The following is a 13,477-nucleotide window of genomic DNA, read 5'->3' as shown; positions in this document are numbered from 1 at the left end:
CCCCATTCAGAAATACACTCTTGACATCCATTTGATAGACCTTGAAGTTGGCATGGGCTGCATAGGCTAGAAAGATTCTGATGGCTTCAAGTCTGGCAACTGGAGTGTAACACCCCCAAATCCGGGGTCGGGGATTCGGGTTGTCACGAGTTCCATTTCCCTTATCAATACTTAATCTTAATAGTCAACCAAATACTGCGTACTGTGACCCCACAATATACACACACCCCCCAAGTTATAGTCTCAGAGATGAATACCAAAAATAACACAAGTCATTTTATTCCACAATTATAAACCATTTCACCATAAAAAGGGTTTCTGTATAATTTACATATTCTTTGCCATTATTACAATTCATATATATACATAAGTCTGATACAACAAAAGTTGAAAGCCTAGCCTACTGGTAGCTCCTACCTCAGCTACAACGGCATCAACGCCTACAGGAAACTGCGGAACGTTTCCTAACCACTCACCAATTGGGAGCTTGATCCTGTTCATCTTGCCTATCTGTTGTGTGATGAGAGAAGAAAGCAAGGGTGAGCAATAAGCCCACCGAAATAATTTGTATAATAATTACCAATATATGAGCATTCTCATAGTACTCATAAAAGTCTTGGTAAAAAAGAAATGAACCAAGTTGATATCTTAACGCGACCAAGTCGCAAAATATTCAGTATATATATATACATATATACTTTTCACAATCTTTGAAATCCTCTGACATGTATAATATACACAGAGTTCCAGTTTATAACTGTATAAAAATATCGTTGCAAGGTGATCTCATATATCTAACCTTGTCTCAACGTTTTTCTAAAAATCTTTGACATGCACAAGATAATTATTTACTAGATATAAGTTTAAAAGATGAAGTTACAAGATACTCCAATATACTTATATCTTTTCCGAATACTACTTGAACTACCACCGTTCAAGGTATAATCCGTTTCAAAAGTTCATCACATAGATGAGACTACAAGATAAGATTTGAATAGATTCAATCCTTGAAATATCATTATAAATAATGAAGTTACGAGATACTTCATTAAGTCCCGATATATATATATACACCTATATGTATATACATTTCATACACTCCTTGAAAACCTCTGTTATGAAAATTATAAACAGAGTTGCAATATCCAATGAATTTGGAAAGGAGAAAACCTTGGCATAAACCTGATATCTTGCTGATCAGGCAAAGATACCAATAAGTAACCTTTTCTACTAGTAGATGGACGAATTACCCACTGGTCATCACCCTGGCCCCAATAGGACCTTATGCTGGACTGCCACTCGGCCACTTACGCATTTGATGGACTCCCACTGAGCCACTTACACTTTCATGGACGCCCACTAAGCCCATGTTGCTTATGCCGACTCAAATAGATGGACTTACTTCCCGAACGTTGGGTAAGTAATCAATTCATTTATCAAAACAACAACCTCGTTGCGAATATAAAATACACCACAGAGCCGGATCCTTTAGATTTTTGAGCGAGTATTCAAGTCCCCTTCAAAAAGGAAGATCTTAAATTTGAAAACGAGTTTTGGGATCCGCTCTAAACTTTAAAAATCATTTTGAAGACTCGAAAACATTTGTAAGAATGTTTGGAGTACTGCTGATTTATTAAAATAAACCAGTCCCAAAATATTAGAAAATATCTGAATATTATTATTTAAATAATATTCCCAAAAACGATAATCTCTATAAAAATAATCAAAGTAGAAGTGTTAAAACTCATACTTGAAATGGGTATTAAATAACCAAAGATATACTTATACGAAAGTACTATCTTTATTTGAATAATCAAAAATAAGTTTGATTATCGAAACATTATTCTTTAATAAAATAAAGAATATTACTTAGTAAATAATCGGAGTCATAAGTCCTCGAATGAATATTCAAAATAATATTCATTAATAAAATAAACGGAGTCATAAGCCCTCGAATGGATATTCAAAATAATATTCATTAATAAAATAAACGGAGTCATAAGCCCTCGAATGAATATTCAAAATAATATTCAATAATAAAATAAACGGAGTCATAAGCCCCCGAATGAATATTCAAAATAATATTCATTAATAAAATAAACGAAGTCACAAGCCCTCGAATGAATATTCAAAATAATATTCATTAATAAAATAAACGGAGTCATAAGCCCTCGAATGAATATTCAAAATAATATTCATTAATAAAATAAACGGAGTCATAAGCCCCCGAATGAATATTCAAAATAATATTCATTAATAAAATAAAGTTATCGAATAAACTTTATTTGATTCATAGTTTTAAAAACTATATCTATATATATATAAATATACATAATATACTCGGGAACATCGACTCCCGCTTTTAGAAAAATGTCCACCTTTGGGTCCCCTATACTAAGGATATACGCAACTACTGCTTATCTCTACCATAGGTATTATGCAACTATAAGCATTTCAATCAACAGATATATATCAAGATTACGAAACAGACATGCATATATACCATATCACATGCTCCAATATATCGCAAGATTTGCTAATTAACCATCATGCATCTATCACAAGATAATGCATATACATATGTATACATCACAACAACAGTATAACGGGTAGAAAATTTGCCTGAGTGCTCCCGGATAGACTTAAGCTTAGAGTGGGTCCGATAACCTATGAACAACAACATAAGTTGGAATTAAACCCTGGTCGCTTAAGAAACTAGACTTTAACCAATTGAACCCTAACGTTCGCTTATGGTCACTCCTACGCTTAACGAATCACCTAAGTCGTTCAAGTACCCTCGGCTCCACCATTTTTAATAAATTAACCATTAAGAGTTTTAAGGCGATTATTTCGCGAGTACCTTACCAACTGCCTAATCCACTTAACATAATTGTTTCATATCCCAATTAGTCATTTAAAGTCCTTAACCAAGGTTTCAAAGTAAGGCGAGGGGTAATGGTTCGTTCGCGAAACGCCGTTACTTAAAACGGTCGTTTCTCCTAAACCGTACATCGGATTCAAACGAACCACATATAAAAACGAAGCTCGTAACATGAACTATCTAATCATGGCAATGGTCAAAACCTAACAGTGAGTCCTCCAGTCCTGATGTTAAGAACAAAAACAGTCTAAAGTAAATCGGACATTACGACGGCTATGTTTACGCGATTACCAATTTTTATCCTACTCCAAATCAACCACACACCAACCACAATTCAACCACAATTCAAACATACAACCAAACTCCATCCATACATCACTACAACAGCCCCAACACCTCAAGTTTTCCAATTTATATTAATCTCAAACATGAACTAAAACTATTCTTAAGTTCATTAACTAATAACCAAGATTTACAACTCCAAAAACATCACAAAACTAACTAATCTCTACATATTCAAACACCATGCTTCTCATGAACTATAATGCTCATATTAAGCTCTTAACATTCAATAACAAAGCTAGGTTAAGAGATTATACCTTCCTTGGTGAGTAAAAGTAACTAAGGAGCTTGGAATCACCCTTGAAAGTCCTTACCAAAGCTTAATCTAAACAAAAACTCAAGAACAAAATTTCAAGTTCTTGAAAAACACTATTCACCAAGAACTTTGATGAATTGATTAGCTATGTTAAACATGGAATCTTGAGCTTAAACTTATGGCGCATCTAAGTTATGAATTATGGAAGCTAAAGAAATAAACCTCTTGAATTATGAAGGTGTGTAGCTTGATTTTTGAAATTTTTCCTTTGCTTTTCATGGAAAAGCCGAGAGCAATAGATGGGGGAAGAAGAGAAATGAGTTTGTTTTGGTTGCTTTTGATTTTGGTGTTTGTGAAATGATTACTTGGTGGAGATTGCTTTGATAAAGTGATGACATCACTTGGATGACCTCACCTCCAAGCCACATGTCTTTCCCTTAAGGTTTGATGATGTCACCTTCTCTTTTAACCACTTGTTTTAGCTTTTCTTGGAAGCTTCCTTCCCATTCTACTTGTATGTGCTTGTCCCTTGGTCGTTTGTTTGTTTTTCGATTCGCTTAACTCTGTTCTCTTTCGTTGTTTGAGGGATCACATCTGGGATCTTATTACTTGGGTTCCCCTAAATCTTTCTCAATATCTTATAATCCTTTAATGATCCTCTCTTATAATCCTTGAATTTAAATTCCTTTAACCATGTTACCTTATACTCAATTATTTCGGTATTTGGTGGATTTTCGGGAAAAATCAAAGTGTTCGGATTTGGATTCTGACGATCTTTACATACACTTATATACCACATAGAGTACTAATAATATCTCAGAAGATCAATAAAAGAACCCCTACATAGTGTGGTATGAAAAGTTTTCTTATTCAGCATAATCAGCAAAACACTATTCATAAGGGTTTCAAAAATTCCAAAAATTGGGGTTATTACAGTCTCCCCTCCTTAAAAGGATTTCGTCCCGGAATCAGATAGGAAAATGAATAGGGATACTCTCTTAGCATTGCATTTTCTAATTCTCAAGTAAATTTTCCCACATTGTGGTTCTACCATTAAACTCTGACTAGTTTGATAGCCCTTCTCCTAAGCACTTGTTCCTTTTCAATATATAACCTTTCCTGGTTGCTCCACGTGGGCTACGTCTGGTTGCATGCCTATGCGCTCATATGCCCTTATTTTCCTGGCATCCAGATTACACTTTCTTAACATTGATATGTGGAACACGTTATGAACTTGCTACATGTTCGGGGGTAGGGCTAGCTCATATGCTAACTTCCCAATACGTCTTAATACCTCAAAGGGTCCAACAATTCGTGGGCTTAGCTTTCCTTTCTTTCCGAACCTCATCCATCCTTTCCAAGGGAATACCTATAACAGCACTAGGTCCCCTACTTCCTATTCCTTGTCCTTTCGTGTCAAATCAACATACTTCGTGTTCCCATCTTGGGCTACTACCAGTCGTCCTCTGATTAAATCTATTATATTCTTGGTCATTTGGGCCACTGCTGGTCTAAGCATCTTGCGCTCTGCAACATCATCATATCATATGGGAGATCAACATTGTCTTCCCTCAAGGATCTCATAAGGCGAAATCTCGATAATAACATATTATCTATTATCGTAAGAAAACTCAATCTGTGTTAAGTGATCATTCCAATTTCTTTCAAGTCTATTGCACAGACCCTCATCATAGCTTCTAGAATTATAGCTTTTGCTTCTCAATGCCCACTCTTTTCCAGTTCGTAATCGCTACTATCTTCCGTACCAAATTTTATACTGATTACACTTTTTCTCGTTAGCGTTCTATAACCTTTTAATAATCGCGTCAACCTTAGTATCACGAACGCATTAGAATCGGAATACCACCATAATTGGTACCACTTCCTTTCTAGCTGCTTCTATCTTCGAAAGCTTGATCCATCATATAGAAGTAAAAGAATTTGTTGAGAGATCACTATGATCATGAACACTTGTTACATTGCATAGTTAGTACAGAAGGTGGCTAGCCTTTAGTACTTGACAAGCAATTAAACAATAGATGTTATCCTATTAGGCTTCTATCACACAGATATATAGTCATTCGGCAATACCTCCCCTTCTGGAAGGGTTGTTCTTCTCAGCTTACATGAAATGAAAAGGAGAGAAAAGAACGAATTGAAGAGAATTGTATATATATTAAAATATATACTGCCACAAAATATCTGGCTTGAAATCTACCTCTGAACTATAGAGGTTTATCATAGGAGAACAAAACATATATGTATATAAATTAACATTAAGCATTATAGCATCGTATTTCACATGCCTAATTATTTTTGATATTCCGTCCATCATTCTATGGACCCATGCTCTTCCTCGAGCTTATACACAATCACCTTTGAAACTCCCTTGACATCGAAAATCGAATCTGGGATTTCATTCTAGACATCATCGTTACTAGAATTCTATGCTTGCACCGCAACCTTCTTCGTATAGTAATACGACTCTTTATTCCTAAGAAGAAATAAATATTCAATAGGTAGATAATCGACTTAATTAGTCTATCAATGATAACTTATACATCACCACGACCCGATTAGTGGTACTTAATCTCAACATCCATTCCAATACAACTCTTACGGTTGTAATTAATCGGCTCATTACCCGCAGAATCATTCCTGCACTACTAGGGTCCACCGTTGACCTACTGTAGTCATTCATTTTCCATGAAGTCTTAATAGCTAACCATACGGAGTCCATACATCTCGTATCGAATTCTTCTAAGGAGGTAACATGATCACCGTTCATGATTCATGAAGAACACTCCTGATCCTAACGTACATTCATGACATCAAGCAGATAAAATTGTAGAAGAGTTTCAATCAAAGCAATGATAGCAGGTTAATACCATTCTTAATCATATGCCTTCAATAGAAAACTTAACTCAAAGGTTCGTTTAGTCCTTTTTGAAACATGGTCCTGGATTATCCTCAGGATAGTTCCTTCTAAGATAGATAGCCCGCTCATGGCGATTATACGAATTAAACCTTTACCAACCTACTATTACGGTTGGGTATTGCACAGTCATCAGAAGGAATGTCAATCTTCCAAACCATAATACAACCTTCACGGCTTCAACCATCATCACTATATTCCTCTGGCACGAGCGCCTATAATTATCCTCTTATATTTAAAGTGTCGGCCACCTCTTTGGCCTTTCCTGATAGTAAAATTTCCTTACAATCAATGTCTTTTTAACCACCTCCAACTAAATTTTCTACCTCACTTCAATCACTGCTTATGTGAAAATGCTTCTCTTAAGTCCTGGTGAGAAAAAAAATCACCATTTTTCCATAAGTCATTGCCTTAGTCTTTAGATGTGAACATTGCCACGACTGACTCTCGATCATACTTAGGACGTCTTTTATCTTGGGTCCTTCTTACTTTGACAGTTCTGACCTCCGTTGGGTCAATCTATACTTTCTCATGGCTTAACATGTGCCCCACTTGGCATTATTATAATTACGTCACAATTCCTTTATCAAAATTTCTATTCTAGAGAACTTTGAATATTACCATTCTCCTTGTAAAACATCTAAGGTTATCCTTGAATCATTCCTCCTGTATTCCCTAGATACAGGGCATATCAAAATACCATTTACTAATACTAGAACCATTATCTATGTACCTCTGAAAAATTTCTCTACTGATCTTTAAAGGTTGTTGTTACCTTAATCCTTTCCAATTCATACTGTCAAACTCATACTATCCCTATTAAGGGTGAAATGCCAACCTTTATGCATTCCCCAAGGATTCATTTTAAGTTACCGATGTTCTATCCTTAATTCCACCTTTAGAAAAAGTACATGCATCCTTCCATGGATAAATCAAGTCATATATCCCTGATGAGGGTGTCTTATTCAATCATTCCCACCTCGATAGTATAGGCCTAATTTTACAATAACATCTGTATTCAAAATGAGGTCAATCAATATGGCCTCCAAAAGATAACAACGGTTGTCCGCTTTTCTTTCCTAATTTGGTAATGATAACAAGGATGTTCTGGAAGATATTGGTCGTGTTCAACGTGAAAATTTTCTTAATAAATCCTCATGTACTTTTGTTGTTTATCTCAACAGTCATCTCAATGTTGGGATATCTTTCATACCTGACGTCTCCCTTTCTGGGTATCATGCCACCGGTCTTACACTTCACATTCTTGAAGGTCACTTCCTTCATCCAATTTTCCTAATTTCTTATTTTCTTGTCTCCTTAATCTATCCGCGTCTCATTATTTATCCTTCGAACTATCTCATGGTTTCCTCGAATACTCTCAACTTAAGAGGATTAATTATACGTATCACTTACGCCTTCAACCTTGAATTTATCTCATGATCAGTCACCATCGCGCTGATGATGACACACTTCTCTATATTTATTGCAAGGGTTTCTTAGGGTTTCCCATATCTAATTCCCTTATCACTTCTCAACTCTATTTCCTTTATATCCCTTTATACTCCTTCCCTTTTTAGTCTTTTATTTTCATTTCCATTACAACCATTATATGAACCAACACAACATAAGCATTGATTTCAAACATCCCGTCATTCTGGATTCGTGTCCTCAGAACGAATCTTGACAACTTTTACAACTTAGATTCATAATTCATCATACTCATCCGCTTTTGTTCTAGCTCCAAAGCTTTTACACTATCTCCTTATCCTTGGGAATTACTTTCCCGAAAACAATTGACTGAACTTTAATCAGTTTATCATAACCTCTGGCTCCGTACCTTTCTTGCCTTTCACCGGCGGGTGGCCTATCTCTTAGGAGGGTAAGTGACAAAAACAGTCTTTTGCGCTTCATCAATCATTTAGAATATAAAATCATTTCTCTATTTCCTTTAGCCAGGCTCTTGCCTCGGCTAGGTCAGCTTGTTCCTTGGAACTCTGAGAGCTTAGCGACTTAAAGGTCCTGAAAGAATTTCTCACCGCATTGTTTCCTCAAGGTGGTGGTTGGGAATAAAAGTATAAGTTCTGTTTAGACAGGTCCATGAATTGCCCAATAGGAGTACCATCCTGGTTCTCCCTATCTTGTTCGACTTCTGTTTTCTCAGTATGAAACGTTTCAACCTTCTCCCATAATCGGGGTTATCTTATACGTTAAAAACCTTGTTTTCCACTCTATTATGTTATGGGTTCTTTCTTTCTTGATGGCAACCTCCCTGACTATCACATTCAGGGTTTGCCCTAAATCTTATTCCTTAAACTATGGTTCTCATCTTAGTTCTCATCCTTAAGCTCTTGAACTTTTGGAACCCAAATTCTGTAGGAACACCTCACTATCCCCTTATCATCTTTCTCGGTATGGATCTCTTCTCCAGTCATTGACTCTCTGCCTTCATTCATCACTTTTTCTTGGCACAATATTAAATTTTCCAATAATTCAGACCGCATAGCGATCTCAAACAGCTTTTCGGTACCGGCTCCGGTTGCGTTCACTTCTATTTCCATTTTCTCAAAATCTCTTATCAACTCTCTTAGAGACAATATCATCTTGAGTTTCTCCTTTCTACTAAGGGCATTAGCCACCATTTTGGCTTTCCCTGGATGATAAAGAATCTCATAATCGTAATCCTTGATTAGCTCTAACCACCTCATTTGGCGCATGTTGAGCTCTTTCTGCGTGAAAATGTACTAGAGCACTTATGGCTTGTGTAAATCTCGCACTTCTCTCCATACAAGTAGTGCCTCCAATCTTTAGGGCAAAACTATTGCCACGAGCCCAAGCTCATGGGTGGGGATATCGAATTTTATATTCCCTTAATTGTCTTGACGCGTACGCGATTACCTTGCTGTGATGTATAAGAAGCACCCTAATTCCTTATCCGAAGCATCACTACAAATCAAAAAATCTCCTTTTCCATCCGGCAACGCCAACATAGGAGCCGTCACAAACCTTTGCTTCAGTTCTTGAAAGCTGTTCTCGCATTTCTCTGTCCATTCGAACTTCTCAGTCTTATGAGTAAGTCGCGTTAAAGGGGCTACTATCTTTACGAACTTGAACGAACCTCCGATAGTGACCGACCAATCCTACCTCTGGTAGTTTCCCTAACCATGGTTATCAATTCCTCAGTGGTCCTTTATTCATTCTATTCAGGATCCCCCACGGGATCCTCCTCAGTAACAATCCCTTCTAGGACAACATCCTCAACCGCTACATCCTTAATATGAACATCATCCGGTCCTGCGTTAGGATGCTCTATCGGATCCATAATCTGATCTCCAATAAGTAATAAAACATCATCGCGCTGTTGCTCCTCAACCTTAGGGTTCGGAGTCCCGCTACCATATACGATAACTAACTACGCTTCTATCACGATATTTATAAGGGTTCCCATAAGGGTTTTAACTGTCAGTACTACATTAGGTAGTCCAACTATGAACTTGGCAAGAGTCCTTATTATCTTAGTGAACTTATTATTTTAACGTCACATCATCTCTGAGGTTTATAACGCTTAGCTCTGATACCATTTCTGTAACACCCCCAAATCCGGGGTCGGGGATTCGGGTTGTCACGAGTTCCATTTCCCTTATCAATACTTAATCTTAACAGTCAATCAACTACTGCGTACTGTGACCCCACAATATACACACACACCACAAGTTATAGTCTCAGAGATTAATACTAAAAATAACACAAGTCATTTTATTCCACAATTATAAATCATTTCACCATAAAAAGGGTTTCTGTATAATTTACATATTCTTTGCCATTATTGCAATTCATATATATACATAAGTCTGACACAACAAAAGTTGAAAGCCAAGCCTACTGGTAGCTCCTACCTCAGCTACAACGGCATCAACGCCTACAGGAAACTGCGGAACGTTTCCTAACCACTCACCAATTGGGAGCTTGATCATGTTCATCTTGTCTATCTGTTGTTGTGTGATGAGAGAAGAAAGCAAGGGTGAGCAACAAGCCCACCGAAATAATATGTATAATAATTAACAATATATGAGCATTCTCATAGTACTCATGAAAGTCTTGGTCAAAAAGAAATGAACCAAGTTGATATCTTAACGCGACCAAGTCGCAAAATATTCAGTATATATATACATATATACTTTTCACAATCTTTGAAATCCTCTGACATGTATAATATACACAGAGTTCCAGTTTATAATTGTATAAAAATATCGTTGCAAGGTGATCTCATATATCTAACCTTGTCTCAACATATTTCTGAAAATCTTTGACATGCACAAGATAATTATTTACTAGATATAAGTTTAAAAGATGAAGTTACAAGATACTCCAATATACTTATATCTTTTCCGAATACTACTTGAACTACCACCGTTCAAGGTATAATCCGTTTCAAAAGTTCATCACATAGATGAGACTACAAGATAAGATTTGAATAGATTCAATCCTTGAAATATCATTATAAATAATGAAGTTACGAGATACTTCATTAAGTCCCGATATATATATATATACACCTATATGTATATACATTTCATACACTCCTTGAAAACCTCTGTTATGAAAATTATAAACAGAGTTGCAATATCCAATGAATTTGGAAAGGAGAAAACCTTGGCATAAACCTGATATCTTGCTGATCAGGCAAAGATACCAATAAGTAACCTTTTCTACTAGTAGATGGACGAATTCTCCACTGGTCATCACCCTGACCGCAATAGGACCTTATGTTGGACTGCCACTCAGCCACTTACGCATTTGATGGACTCCCACTGAGCCACTTACACTTTCATGGACGCCCACTGAGCCCATGTTGCTTATGCCGGCTCAAATAGATGGACTTACTTCCCGAACGTTGGGTAAGTAATCAATTCATTTATCAAAACAACAACCTCGTTGCGAATATAAAATACACCACAGAGCCGGATCCTTTAGATTTTTGAGCAAATATTCAAGTCCCCTTCAAAAAGGAAGATCTTAAATTTGAAAACGAGTTTTGGGATCCGCTCTAAACTTTAAAAATCATTTTGAAGACTCGAAAACATTTTTAAGAATGTTTGGAGTACTGCTGATTTATTAAAATAAATTAGTCCCAAAATATTAGAAAATATCTGAATATTATTATTTAAATAATATTCACAAAAAGGATAATCTCTATAAAAATAATCGAAGTAGAAGTGTTAAAACTCATACTTGAAATGGGTATTAAATAACCAAAGATATACTTATACGAAAGTACTATCTTTATTTGAATAATCAAAAATAAGTTTGATTATCGAAACATTATTCTTTAATAAAATAAAGAATATTACTTAGTAAATAATCGGAGTCATAAGTCCTCGAATAAATATTCAAAATAATATTCATTAATAAAATAAACGGAGTCATAAGCCCTCAAATGAATATTCAAAATAATATTCATTAATAAAATAAACGGAGTCATAAGCCCTCGAATGAATATTCAAAATAATATTCATTAATAAAATAAATGGAGTCATAAGCCCCCGAATGAATATTCAAAATAATATTCATTAATAAAATAAACGGAGTCATAAGCCCTCGAATGAATATTCAAAATAATATTTATTAATAAAATAAACGGAGTCATAAGCCCTCGAATAAATATTCAAAATAATATTCATTAATAAAATAAACGGAGTCATAAGCCCCCGAATGAATATTCAAAATAATATTCATCAATGAAATAAAGTTATTGAATAAACCTTATTCGATTCATAGTTTTAAAAACTATATCTATATATATATATAAATATATATATAATATACTCGGGAACATCGACTCCCGGTTTTAGAAAAATGTCCACCTTTGGGTCCCCTATACTAAGGATATACGCAACTACTGCTTATCTCTAGCATAGGTATTATGCAACTATAAGCATTTGAATCAACAGATATATATCAAGGTTACGGAACAGACATGCATATATACCATATCACATGCTCCAATATATCGCAAGATTTGCTAATTAACCATCATGCATCTATCACAAGATAATGCATATACATATGTATACATCACAACAACAGTATAACGGGTAGAAAACTTGTCTGAGTGCTCCCAGATAGACTTAAGCTTAGAGTGGGTCCGATAACCTATGAACAACAACATAAGTTGGAATTAAACCCCGGTCGCTTAAGAAACTAGACTTTAACCAATTGAACCCTAACGTTCGCTTATGGTCACTCCTACGCTTAACGAATCACCTAAGTCATTCGAGTACCCTCGGCTCCACCATTTTTAATAAATTAACTATTAAGATTTTTAAGGCGATTATTTCGCGAGTACCTTACCAACTGCCTAATCCACTTAACATAATTGTTTCATATCCCAATTAGTCATTTAAAGTCGTTAACCATGGTTTCAAAGTAAGGCGAGGGGTAATGGTTCGTTCGCGAAACGCCGTTACTTAAAACGGTCGTTTCTCCTAAACCGTACATCGGATTCAAACGAACCACATATAAAAACGAAGCTCGTAACATGAACTATCTAATCATGGCAATGGTCAAAACTTAACAGTGAGTCCTCGGGTCCTGATGTTAAGAACAAAAACAGTCTAAAGTAAATCGGACATTACGACGGCTATGTTTACGTGATTACCAATTTTTATCCTACTCCAAATCAACCACAAACCAACCACAATTCAACCACAATTTAACCATACAACCAAACTCCATCCATACATCACTACAACAGCCCCAACACCTCAAGTTTTCTAATTTATATTAATCTCAAACATGAACTAAAACTATTCTTAAGTTCATTAACTAATAACCAAGATTTACAACTCCAAAAACATCACAAAACAAACTAATATCTACATATTCAAACACCATGCTTCTCATGAACTATAATACTCATATTAAGCTCTTAACATTCAATAACAAAGCTAGGTTAAGAGATTATACCTTGGTGAGTAAAAGTAACTAAGGAGCTTGAAATCACCCTTGAAAGTCCTTACCAAAACTTAATCTAAACAAAAACTCAAGAACAAAATTTCAAGTTCTT

Source organism: Apium graveolens, chromosome 1 (assembly GCF_009905375.1).
Source record: "Apium graveolens cultivar Ventura chromosome 1, ASM990537v1, whole genome shotgun sequence".
NCBI classification, from domain to species: domain Eukaryota; kingdom Viridiplantae; phylum Streptophyta; class Magnoliopsida; order Apiales; family Apiaceae; genus Apium; species Apium graveolens.
This window is presented reverse-complemented; position numbering follows the sequence as displayed.